The sequence below is a fragment of the Fringilla coelebs genome (genome assembly GCF_963513975.1).
Source record: "Fringilla coelebs genome assembly, contig: SCAFFOLD_33, whole genome shotgun sequence".
Taxonomy (NCBI): Eukaryota; Metazoa; Chordata; class Aves; order Passeriformes; family Fringillidae; genus Fringilla; species Fringilla coelebs.
In genome coordinates, this window is record NW_028167443.1 from 2,365,828 (window position 1) to 2,378,067 (window position 12,240).

Consider the following 12,240-nt stretch of genomic DNA (forward strand, 5'->3'; position numbering starts at 1 on the left):
AGTGTGATTTAGCTACAAACAGATGACAAGGACTCTTAATGCTGGCTCTTTGACTCCAAAGCAGCCACTTAGAAACTTTCACATAACCCTGTGCAGCAATGTGCCAGAAATGTATCATTTGAAGAAACTTTCCCAACTGACTTGAAGAGAGGTTTGTTTGAAGGGTATTTGAGGAGAAGGCCTCCCAGCAGAGGTCTGGGCTTTGGCCTAGCTGTGTCCCTGCTGATTGTGAAGTGTGCCACCAGCTGCAGGGCTTTCTGGCCTAAAAATATCAAGTCACTTGGACTTGCTCTTTTTGGCCTATAAAAGCTGAACTCCTTTTGGGGCAAATTTGGAGACCTCACCTATGTGTGGATGGACCATCTAGGATTTTCCCAATTGCTAGGAATGGTTTCCAGGTCCTTGGTGTAAACTGGGGCTCCCCAGCGAGTGTGGATCTGCAAGATGCTAAACAGTTTAGGCAATTGATAATGCATCTTTCTAAATCACTTTCCTTTCTCTCTTACAGTACTGATTTAGATGCACTACCTTGTTTGATTTTGCTTCTCACTAAAAGCACACGCACATTTTTATTGAATGTATCATTGTATACTGTGGTTCCTTAATATTCATAGTGAAATAGGAACATTATTTCCAGTGGTGTGTCCTTTAAATTGCCTCTGTCAATTGGCAGAATAACAGGAGGCCCCTGAGGAGCCGGGGCAGTGGGAAGCCCTGAGCAATTGGGTGCCAGAGGCCACAAGCAGCCCCCGGGCAGCCGCCTTGTCCCTGGCACCCGGCTGCTCGGGCGCTTCCCCAGAGCGTCTCCCAGGCCTGCGGCAGAAGCCCTCGAGGCCGGGCCTCAGCAGGAGGGTGGGGGCAGCCCTGAGGTGCCCAGGCTGGGCTGGCTGGGGACAGGGAGGGCAAAGCTCCCCTGCTGGGGCATGGGATGAGGTAGTGGGAAGGCAGAGAACCTGAGATTTTACCCCCCAAATGTTCTTTTTTTGCCCTAACATTTACCTCAGGTTTTGTCACAAAATGATCTCTATGTGTCCTCTAGAAATTACTCAAACTTTTCCTCAAAAGTCATTTTGTCCCCTAGAGATCACCTCACATCTTCCTGCGCAAATATCCACTACATATACTCGACAAATGACCTCCGATGTCATTATTCTCACATTCCAGTGATTACCTGCACTTTAAAGCCCAAATGTTCATTCCGTGCCCTACAGGTGCCACCAGGTAATTCCAGCATTCCCCCGCTGTGTTCTCTCGCTCTAAGCTACTGCAGCTTTACCCCTCGCAAAGAGAAACACTCCCTAGTCCTGAGACAACACTGCCCCATCCTCCTCGGTGTGTATGAGCGCAGGGCAGCCCCAGGGCAGCTCCCCCACGGCTTCTGGAAGCCGCCCGGCGCCCGGCCCCGAGGGGCGGCCACAGCGGGTCGGAGTTCCCGCCCGCGGCTGAGGGGACCGGCGGGGCGGGGCCGCCCGCGCTGGGCGGGAAACGCTCCCTGCGGCGGGGAGCGGGCGGCGGCGGCGCAGCGGGGCCCGGCCCGGCCCTGCCGTGTCCCTCAGGGCGAGCCCACGGCCCCTCAGCGGCCCTGGCGTCCCTTCAGCCAGCGGCATGTGCGCTCAGCGACACGCGGTGTGCCCGTGTCCCCCTGAAGTGACGCTCACCTTCCCTCTGTGACACCAACGGACCCTGAGGGACAGACAGACACCCGCCTCCCCTCAGGGACTCTCACGTGCCCTCAGTGGCATGCAGGGCATCTGCATGCCATTCAGAGACCATCATGACACCTCAGCCACACACGGGGCATCTGCCTTCTCTTCAGTGACACATAAGGCACCTGCAACCTGCTGGGGAAGCCTCAAGTCTGCTCAGTGACCCATGTGTGCCCTCAGCATTGGGACCCCCACCTTTCCTTCAGTGACCCTCACGTCCTGTCAGCAAATCAAGAGGCACCAGCCATCCTGTAGGTGACTCAGAGCGAGTGCAGTGGGTCATGGTGGCCAGGGGCCAGCAGCAGGCAGAAAGCCATGAGAGCTGGGGAAAAGGCTCTGCTCTGCTTACAGTGTGGGCTGAGGGCCGGGAGAGCTCCATTTCCCCCTTGAGATGCTGGAGACAGGGCCTTTCACCCTCCTTGTAGGGCTGCCCCTCTCTGCAGTCAGCCAAGGAGCACGATGGCAAAAGGCAAAGGACAGCAAAACAAAGAGCCAGCCCTGCAAACAGAGGGAGGTGGCCTAGTGCAAAGCCAGCATGGCACCCTGAACGTGCCCACCACATTCTCATCTGTCCGTGCCCCGGGAATGCCAGGATTGCCCTTTGTCCAGAGGGCCTTTCTGTGCCCCACCCCCCGGGCTCAAAGCTGCTGCTCTTCTGGCTCAATGCTGCCTAAAGCCACAGAGCTCAGCCTCCACCATGGCAACAGGAACAAGACTCAACAAGCAGGCAGTGGAGCTCCATGCCTAAGGCTGAGGGGCTGAAGGCTCCAGTCTCGAGTACAGGGAGGGCACACACCCAGCCCCACAACTCCTGGCCTCACAGCCCTGAAAGGCTGGGAAGCAGGGTTCCACACCTGATTCCAGGGGGTCCCTCCAACCACCCCCTGAGAAAGTGCAAGAGCAGCTGGCTGTCAGGATCAAGGCGGCAGCCCCCTACCTTGGTCAAGCTGCCCGGCAGCAGCGCCGCAGCCCCACAGCAGCTCCGGAGCAGCCCCATCCAGAGGCACCTTGGAGCCCTCAGCAACGCAGCCAGCAGCACAGGGGCAGGAGGACACGGGTGGCGCTTCCTGCCTGGCACGGGGCTTGTGGCCATCTCCAGGCACTGCTCTGGCAGGGATCCCCGCAGCTCCGGCCCCTGCCCAGCCGCTCTGTGGGCAGCACAAAGGCTTCAGTGGAGCCACCAAAGGCCAAGGGGCTTCTGGCCATTTTCCCTGCAGCACTGCACGCCTGGGCAGGATGCTAAGTACAAGCACCCTTTTCCCCCTCCTCCCCGATGCCCTACAGACCCTTGGCAGCAAAGAAAAGCTCCTGAGAGTCTGTATATTATAACACATTCTATATTTACATAAGATAAAAAATGCAATAGAAGAAAAGAAAAATCATAAATAAAAAGAAAATCTCCACTGGCTAAGGTTGCCCCAGTGAAGAGAGCCTCCTGATCAGCTCTCTACAGAGCTCCAGCAGCGCAGCCAGCTTAGCCGTGACAGACGAGGCCGAGGCCGAGTCATCCATGCCCTGCGCAGCTGATCTTGCAGCCTCTGGAAGATGGAATATCGCCCACTCGCTGTTGCTCGGAGGACACACAGTGTTTCCAGTGCCAGCTCTGACACGGCACTGCTTGTGTCCTCAGTCAGGCGTTGCAGGGCTGCAAGAGAGAGGAACAAAGCCAAGGTCAGATGCTGAATCTGCAGGGAGCCGAGGAGAGCCCCTTGCAAGGGCCAGCCCAGCTGGCTCTTGCCATGGCCAGGAGGGAGCAGGGACCACGGGGATCAGCCCGAAGGTGCCGGCCATAAATCACCCATGTGGTCCTGAAATCTCAGTGTGCTCTGCCCACAGGAGCAGAGGCCTCCACAGCCAGGGCAGCTTGCAGCTCCACCAGCCAGCCACTGCTGTCAGCCTGCTGCCCTCACTCACCACTGCAGATCAGCTGGAGCTCTTGCTGCTGCCCCCTCAGGTGCCGCCCGGCCATCCCTGTGAACACAGAGCCTGTCACGGCCCCAGCAGCACAGCTCCCTGCCAGCGGCGCTGCCGGCGCTGTGGTCACAGGCCCTGCTGGCCCGGCAGGGCTCAGCCCGTCCCTTGCCGCACGCTGCCGCCCCAGGGCACGGCTTCCAGAGTGCGGCAGCAGAGCCGAGGCCGGGCGGGGCTCCACGGGGGGGATGGGGCAGCAGGCGGGGATGGGGCCGAGCTGTGGCGGGCCAGGGAGGGACTGCGGGTTTGTGGCTCACCCATGAACCGGACGGCCGCCTCTCGCAGGGGCTCCTGTGGGCTCTGCAGGTAGCGCAGGGCCCCGCGCAGGTGCTCGGCCACTCTGCTCCTGTCCTCTGCCAGCTGGAGAGAGCGGCGGGAGGGAAGGAAGGGTTGGCGCGGGCTCAGCCCCTTGACCGCGCGCTGCCTCCGCACAGTGGCGGGGGTCAGCACAGAGCAGCGTGTCCCAGCAACGCTTGCGTTTCATGGACACCACCACATCCTTGTGCTGCTTTTGGCAGCAGAGCAGGGATTTCAGGGTCTGCACTGCAAACTTGTGTGCAGAGCAAAGCCCAGGTCACGCTGGCAGCGCTGGCTCCTTCGCAGGCCACGTGGCAGGGACAAGAGGACTGGGATGGAGCACCTTTGGGGCTGGTGGCAAGGCCGTGCTCTTCCTGGCATTCTTTCCAGAAGGTGTTGACCTTCTCTGGCATCTCTTCTGTGCTGAAGAACACTTGGAAGAGCAGATGTACAAACAGGCGGGGGAAATACGCCTTCACCGCACGTGGGACGCGGGGCTCCTGCAAGATCTTCCACATCACCACGGATGCCTGCAAAGGACAAAGTCCCCCCGAGACAGCACTCAGTGCTGAGGTGTCCGTGTTGCAGGGCCCGAGCGTGGCAGGGAGAGGCCCAGAGAGACCGTGCAGGGGGAGCACGGAGCCTGGTGGGCCTGAAGCTGCCCCTTGGCCAGGTTTCTGTCCAGCGCCTGAGGCAGGGAGTGGCAGTGGGGGAAGGAGGATGGAGAGCTGCTGGAGAGGCGGCCTTGGGGCACGCAAATGCCAGTTGCAGAAACTCACAGCCAGGACAAAGACAGGCATTTTGTCCCCAGCAGAGGTGCACATGGTGCGCTCTGGCCAGCTCCCCAGCACATTCAGGAGGATCAGCAGCACTGGCTCCGCAGTCCTGGGCGAGCACATGATGGTCTTCCACATGGCTGTGGCAGCTCTGTGGGGTTAGAGCTCTGTCTCCGGGTGGGTCTCAGCACCGTGGCCTGGGCATCCATAGGGGCCCGGGCTGACTGCTGGCTCTGCCTCTGCCCACTGGCCCTCGCTGGCAGCACCCAGGCAGCCCAGCCCTGTGGGGACAGAGCCCTGAGGGGCAGCGAGGGAGCATGGCAGAAGGCTCGGGGGCTGACATGCGAGGGCTGGGAAAGGCAGCAGCCAGAGGGCCCTGGAACTCTCTGTTGGTCAGACACCTGGCACTGGCTGTACAGGGTTACAGGCTGGGGAGCCCTGAGCCCACTGGGCAGGTGGGCCCCATACCTGTCACAGGACAGGGCCACACGCAGGAGCGTCACGACTGCGTCATCCGGGTGTTCTCTGGTGACATTCAGCAGGGTCTTGTCCAGCCTGTGCTCGGCAGAACCATTGGCCGTGAGCCACTGGTGAATGTAGCTCACCACGGCGGGCACCTGGAGAAGGCACGGCGAGACTCAGAAAGATGCCAGAGGGAGCGATGTCCCCAGCATCCGCCGAGAAGTGCTTCCCTTCCCAGTGCACTGCCGTGGCCTCAAAGGCTCCCAGGGACCAGCAGGCGTGGCTTGGGAAGCCACGTGACTCATGGGGGAATTGAAGCCAGGAGCAAATCCAGCAGGGTGGCACTGGTCTCATGTCCGAGGGGCTCCGAGTGAGCTCTGAGCCCAGTGCCCGTGCTGCTGGTCTTTCCCTGCCGGATGCGCGGGATGAAGCTGATAACAAACTGTAGGAGAAGGGCAAGAAGCCGGGGATGTTGCATGCACTGCTCTACACACGGTGCTCGGCTGAGCAGGGACAGCAGGCCCAGCCCAGGTGGGGGTGGCTGCAGGTACCTGCGCTGTGCTGCGGAAGCAGCCATGGCTGGATTCCTGCTCTGGCGTGCGCTCCACGGCTGCATCTGGCAAAGAGAGAGCACAGCCAGAGCTGAGGGGCTGCGGGAGAGGCTGGAGAACACAGCCCAGCCCTGCGCTCCCCAGGCAGGGAGAGCCCCAGGATGCCCCAGGGGGATGGAGCACGGCCACTGCAGGGTGTCTGCCCGGCCCCTCTTCCATCCTGTCCGTGGGCATGTCCCCAGGGGATGGCATGGCATGGGATGGGGCCAAATTGGCTGCAGGCCCCAACCCTGCAGCCCAGCTCTGCCACTCACCCTCCTGCGGTGGATGGAATGGCACCACCTCTTCCGTCTCCTGTGCTGGGGCAGCTCCGAGGCCTTCTTCCTCCTCCTCCTCCTCCTCCACCCAGGCCAGCTTGGGCACTCTCGGGGGTCTTCGCTCCATGTCCATGACTGGAGTTACTTGCAGGAGAGATGCCTTGGAAAAGCTCCAAGGCAGCAAGTCCCAAGCTCTGCCGGTGAGGGCAGCTGCAGAATAGAAGCCTCAGAAGGCCACGGGTCAGCAATTCCTGTGCTCTGGACTCAAGCTCAGCCGCAGGAACAATGCCGCAGAAAAGCTCTGGCTCAGACGGGAACGAGTGCGCTGTGTGGGGGCTCCTCACGGACTCACAGAACGCTCTGTCCCGTTCTGCGCCGTTGCCTGTTCTGTGCACCCAGGCAAGCTTCTATTCCCCACATGTCACAAAGGGCCCTTGGACACCGGCTTCGGTTGCATGCCACGGTGACCGTGCTGCAGCGTGCCACCCAGGGCCCTTGCACACACGGCCTTCTGCCCTGGGGCCGCCCCCAGCCCACCCAAAGTAGCCCAGGTTGGAGGGAATCCCTGGCCTCGGGGGTCTAAGACAACCCGACAGGCTCTTTAGGAAGGGCTCAGACCATCAGCAAACGCTGCCCTGCTCTGTGGGCTCAGTCCTATTCCCATATGTTTCCTTGAGAGCATTTCAATGTCTAAATGATAATTATTTGAAGGGAGGGGATTTACATTTTCCATTTCAGAGAAGGCTTCTGCCTTCCTTAGCAGACACCCGGCTTTTCAAAGCAAGACAATTGTTTCTCATCTTGCAGATGCGCAGCTGCTGGGGAGCCCTGTTTTTACACCAGGGACCTGGAGAACCATCCCCAGCAATTGGGAAAATCCTGGGTGCTCCATCCACCCATGGATGAGGTCTCCAAATTTGCCCCGAAAGTGGGTCCAGCTTTTATAGTCCAAAAAGAGCAAGTCCAATTGACTCAATGGTATTTTTAGCCCAGAAACCTCTGCAGCTGGTGGCATATTTCACAATCAGCAGAGACACAGCTAGGCCAAAACCCAGACCTCTGCTGGGAGGCTTTCTCTTCAAATACCCTTCAAACAAACCTCCATTCAAGTCAGTTGGGAAAGTTGCTTAAAATGATACATTTCTGGCCCATAAATACACAGGTTTACATGAAAGATTCTAAAGCAGCTGCTTTGGAGTCAAAGAGCCAGCATTACGAGTCCTTGTCATCTGTTTGTAGCTAAATCACACTGCAGGGGATTTGAAGGAGATTGGAACGAGTTAGAGAGCGGACCACTGAGTTTTTTAGATGAGGCCGTTTCCTCATCTTCTACATAGACAGGAAGGGTGAGTTTGGCTCCCATCTCCACTGCATGGCTCACAAGGCTGCCATGATTTCTACTTACAAGAGCTTTTAAGGATTTGTTGGCCAATAAGACACTGCCAACTAGGATATCTGTTTTCAACCCAATTTTTCAAGATTTTGTCTTATTGGACTCATGCTACAGTGTAAGCTTCCTTAGCCAACCGTGTTATGATACACAAACCACGGCGCTGCATCCTCAGCTTCTTGTCAGGGGGCTGCTTATGGCCTCTGACACCCAATTGCTCAGGGCTTTCCAGTGCCCCAGCCCATCGAGGTCTCCCCCAGCCCGGCCAAGCTGCCCGGCAGCAGCGCCACAGCCCCACAGCAGCTCCGGAGCAGCCCCAGCCAGAGGCACCTCGGGGCCCTCAGCAAGGCAGGCAGCAGCTCACGGGCAGGAGGACACGGGTGGTGCTTCCTGCCTGGCACGGGGCTTGTGGCCATCTCCAGGCACCGCTCTCACAGGGATCCCCGCAGCTCCGGCCCCTGCCCAGCCTCTCTGTTGGCAGCACAAAGGCTTCAGCGGAACCACCAAAGGCCAAGGGGCTTCTGGCCCTTTTCCCTGCAGCACTGCACGCCTGGGCAGCCGGCTGAGCACAAGCACCCTTTTCCCCTCTTCAGGGCCTCAGGACCCCTCAGCCTACTGTGCTGCTGAGCACAAGCACCCTTTTCACCCTTTCTTGCCTCTTGCCCTGCAGACTCTGGGCAGAAAAGAAAAGTTCCTGGCAGTCTGTGTATCATAATACATTCTAGAATTCATTTATTTGCAATAATCTAGAATCTATAGTAATATTTATAATAATAGATACTCTAATATTTCATTATTTACAAGATAGAAGAAAAGGGAAAAGAAGAAAAGAAAAATCTTAAAGAAAAGGAAAATTGCCCCTGGCTGAGGTTGCCCCAGCAAAGAGAGCCTCCCCAGATCAGCTCTCCCCAGAGCTCCTGCAGTGCAGCCAGCCGAGCCCCAAGAGACGAGGCCAGGACCTCCGTGCCCTGCGCAGCTGAGCTTGCAGCATCCGAAGACGGAACGAGGGCCAGGCTCTATTGCCCGGAGGACACGCAGTGTTTCCAGTGCCAGCTCGAAGACGGCACTGCTCGTGTCCTCCGTCAGGCCTTCCAGGGCTGCAAGAGGGAGGAACAGAGACAAGGTCAGAAGCTGCATCTGCGGGGAGCCGAGGAGAGCCCCTTGCAAGGGCCAGCCCAGCCGGCTCTTGCCGTGGCCAGGAGGGAGTAGGAACCCAGGGAACCAGCCCTGTGAAAAATGCGTATTTTATGATTGGCTTTTTGCAAATATTAAAATGAATATTGTATGTGTTGTGCTAGAAAGTAATGCTGTCTTAATTCTCTTAAGCAGTGTGTTCAACATAGTTTTAGGTTATAAATAAATGTTAAGATAGAAACTATGCTATGCAGGATACTTTTTTAAATGAAAGGACTTGCAGCGAGCTAGCAGCTACAGGACACGTTAATCTTTCAGAAGAAAAGAATTTATTGCCCTCTTATCAGGAGAAAGGAACTTCTTCCCGCCTTGAAGGCGCTGTTAGGATTAGGAGGAAGAAGATGAGGATAACCAGACTGAATCCTTTATTTGAATGGAATTTATGTATCATGTATGAAGTGTATGAATATGCAACAGGCTGTTGTTTTTAAGGATGAATCCTTTGTTAATGGGTGTTCTTTTTCGGGCTGGTGTTGCCCAGAGAAAGGTACCCGGACATCCGTAACTCTTTGTTTCTATTGTCTCATACTGTCTTAATTCAAATTGTCTAAATTATTATTACTCTAGTTGTATTACTATTTTTATAACTATCTTGTTACTATTAAATATTTAAAATTTTAAAAAAACCAAGTGATTGGCGTTTTTCACAATTGGTAGCAGAGGATGGTTAAAGCACCTCGCTGATGGTGCTTTAGGAGAGTCAGAGTGGGGAGGCGCACCCTGCCCGATTTGGCAGCCTCGCTCTGTTTCCCCTGGGGTGACCGACAGACACAGGTTACGATCGTGGACAAAAGGAGGCAATAAAACAAAGAGAAGGGAAAAAGGCTCCCTACAACCGTGGTAATTGCCCCCCTAAGACTAGTAGTGCACACGAAGAACCTGGGAAGGAAAAGGGACTGGTGAGCATTTCTCGGAGGGGCCGTGGGGGAGATGAATGTGTGTGAATGAGAGGCGGGCTGGTTGTCCCAGACCTGCCCAGTGAGTGCTGGAGTCTCCCATGCTGCGGTTCCGACTTTTTGTGAGAAAAGCGGCCAGTAAAGAGATGAGTGAGTGATAAAAGGAGTGAAAGGATCCCCCAGGGTAACTGGGACTGGGTCTCAGGAAGGGGTTGGACACCTTAGAGGTAGGGAGCAATGTTTCCTAGCCCACTCCACTAGGAAATGGGACAGGAGGGGCCTCTAAAAACCTGCTGGGTTGAGGGATTTACATTCCAATAGCAACCAAGAGCAGGGTTGAGCAGAATTCTGCAGGAGTGAGGATATACCCCAGAGCACCAGGGTTGGACCACACAGCTAGATTGAGGAATGAAAATTTTGCCTAACAGCATCCGGGGCTGGACAACACAGCTAGATTGAGGAATGAAAATTTTGCCTAACAGCATCCGGGGCTGGACAACACAGCTAGATTGAGGCCCTAAGAGCATCCAGAGTTGTACAACAAAGCCAAATAAATGCCCAAGAGCATCTGGGGTTGAACAACACAGCTGGATTGAGGGAAAAATACCTAACAGATCTGTGATTGGACAACATGGCAGGATTGAGGGTTGGACAACACAGCTGGATGGAGAGATATCCAATAGCACCGGGACTGGCAAGAAACACCTAAACTTGTAATAGGAGATGTGAAAGTGAAAGGTATCTTATGGTTGTCTTGTTGTGTGTGTGAGAGTGAGTCACACACAAAGTCAGCCTCAACTTCCTGGGCGAGTGGGAGGTGGGGGGCAGTGGAAAAAGAGCGTGTGACCCTCAAATCAGGCTGCAGTCCCTGGACAGGTGGGGGCTCTATAGAAGGGTTTGTGTGTGACCTGTGCATCAGGCTGCTGTCCCCAGACAGGTGGGGGCTTTAGCCGAAGCCGAAGAGTGTGAGTGACACGCAGAAAGCCTCACAGGTGAACGGGCACCAGAGGTGACCAGAGTCAGGGCCCTTCCAGAGGCTTGGAGATACTGAGACCTTGAGGCCAACCCCAAAGCAAGGGGGGCCACAGGGACCCGTGATTTTCTGGCGATGAGGATCCACTTTGTGTCTTGAGGGTGTGAAGGAATGTGTGAAGGTGAATGAGAAATAAAAGTAAGTGAATGTAGATGAATGAAAGTAGGGGTAATGTGGATTGTGCATTTTAAGCTTTAGCACATCTCCTTGGAGGGAGGTGTATTGTGTTGAAAAGTAGTGTGGGGAAAAAGGTTTGTTTTGGGTGTAAGTGGTTGAAAGAAAAGTGGTATTTAAGCTGTTAGTGAAAGTGAGAAACAGAGGCAGGGGATGAATAGATAAGGGCTTGAAAATGGAACAGAAAATCAGTAAGTTGGATACAGGGAAAAAAAGGGGGAATAAAAGCATACTAGAAGATATATACCCCCCAGCCATGCTGCTGCCTGAGGAGGTTCTAGAGATGGACCACAGGTCTCCGACAAATAACCTCAGATGGATATTTCACAGACAAGATGGGTCTATTACCCACAGCTGGACAGACCCGTGAGGAATTGGTTGCCACGGCCTGTCATACACTTGTCAGAGCTTCAGGATCAGTGAAGAAATAGGGACAAACATTGACGTGGCACCCTAGGGTGATGTTACAATGCTTGTATCCCCATCTGTGTGTTCTGTTTATGCTGGATATTCTGTTCTGTGCCTTCAAGACTGGCTCTGAAGAGTGAATGTTTTGTTTTGGTTTTGCTATCAGCTGCTCCCCCATGGCTGGCAGGACACACAGACGGGGCTGTACATGGTGTGGTGTTTGCTTTTTGCTTGGCTTTTCACTTTGCTCTTGCTCCTGCTTCTGCTTTGCTCTTGGTTTTTGCTTCTGCTCATTAGTTAGTTTAGCTAAGGAGTCCAAATTTCTTCCTGGACTGTTTCTCCTTTCCCTTTTCTGGACCTACTCGAACCTGCTCTGGACTGGGGCCTGGGAAACACCGAGAGTTTGCACTCTGTGGCTGCAGCAGCTGCCCCAGCGCCGGAGGGACGGATAAAAGACCGACCACCCTAAAGAGAGACTTTCTGAATTTGTCATCTTTCTCAGAGCGGTGAAAGAGTGCTGTCATCCGGTATTGTTCATTTTGTGTGTGTGGGGTGTACTTGGCCTGTTAATTAAACAGGTTCTTTCCACTTCTCTCCCAGGAAATCTTCCCAAAGCACTTGGGGGGAGGGCCCGTGTGGGTTTGCTTTCTGGAGGGGCCCCCTTTTGGAGGTTTTCTCCCAAACTTGCTCTGAACCAGGACACCTGGTCACTCATCATGGAAATGAGACGTGCCCCAAAGCCAATGTCAGTTTAAAAGGGAAAGTCATTACAGATTGCTACAACTGCACTGCTTAGACACAGTGAGCACTGCCTGTGACAAGATGGCCACAGAATGGCACCACTCTGCTGACCCTCCACACAAACAGAGAAATGTCCATTTCTGCTGCCACAACCGAGTATGTTACAGGTTTCTAAGTGCTGCCTACATATCTCTGTGTGTGTCTGTATGTAAAGAACCAAACATGGACTGAATTATCTGCATATGCACAGAGCAGGAGTTGAGCGCTCAGTGGAGTCCCGGGGTTTTCTCAGCAGCCTCTGCAGTGAGTTCTGAGCCAAGGTGT